The 523-nt window shown below is 38.8% G+C and overlaps 1 protein-coding gene across 8 annotated transcripts in view; it reads left to right on the top strand.

The window, feature by feature from the left end:
* The window catches only part of nek11 (NIMA-related kinase 11), a 45,847-nt gene extending 45,700 nt beyond the window's left edge, over positions 1-147 (top strand). For all 8 annotated transcript variants that reach the window (XM_037073666.1, XM_037073664.1, XM_037073663.1 and 5 more), the window contains one exon: positions 1-147. This exon is cut by the window's left edge. The gene's annotated coding sequence lies outside the window, so the exon portion shown is untranslated.
* The last annotated feature ends 376 nt before the right edge of the window (positions 148-523 follow it).

Consider the following 523-nt stretch of genomic DNA (forward strand, 5'->3'; position numbering starts at 1 on the left):
AAGACATAAGCTGACCTCAGATCAGCTGTGAGACAGTCGCCGGGCCAACGAGACGAGAGGACACATACACAAACACATCATCTCCTGTTTTTATTCACATTAGAATATAAGAATATAAATAAATGTAATAAAAGACATGAACTTTAACAGTCAAAATGTTTTTTGAATGTTGTTTGATATGTTTTCTGAACAGCAACAGAGCTGTGACCTCACAACATGCTAACGCTGATGTTAGCTTCTGTTGGAGAAGCTAACGCTGGGTTAGTGGTGTTAGCCTGTTAGCTTGTATTGTTAGCTCTGACTATCAGCAGCTCTTTAATTCACAGTTTGTCTTTCAGCCTTCAGCTCATTCTTAATTTTTCATTGTTGTATGTAATAATGTAGTTTTCAGTTTTTGGGGCATGAATTATAAACCAACATGTGAAGGTGTGAACTCTCTGTGCTCATGATTACTCTGCAGGTCTGCTGTGAATATTCAGCTGCTGTCAGACGAGCGCACCGTGATTACAGTTTAATTAGACAG

This window comes from Acanthopagrus latus, chromosome 17 (assembly GCF_904848185.1).
Source record: "Acanthopagrus latus isolate v.2019 chromosome 17, fAcaLat1.1, whole genome shotgun sequence".
In the NCBI taxonomy this organism is placed as follows: domain Eukaryota; kingdom Metazoa; phylum Chordata; class Actinopteri; order Spariformes; family Sparidae; genus Acanthopagrus; species Acanthopagrus latus.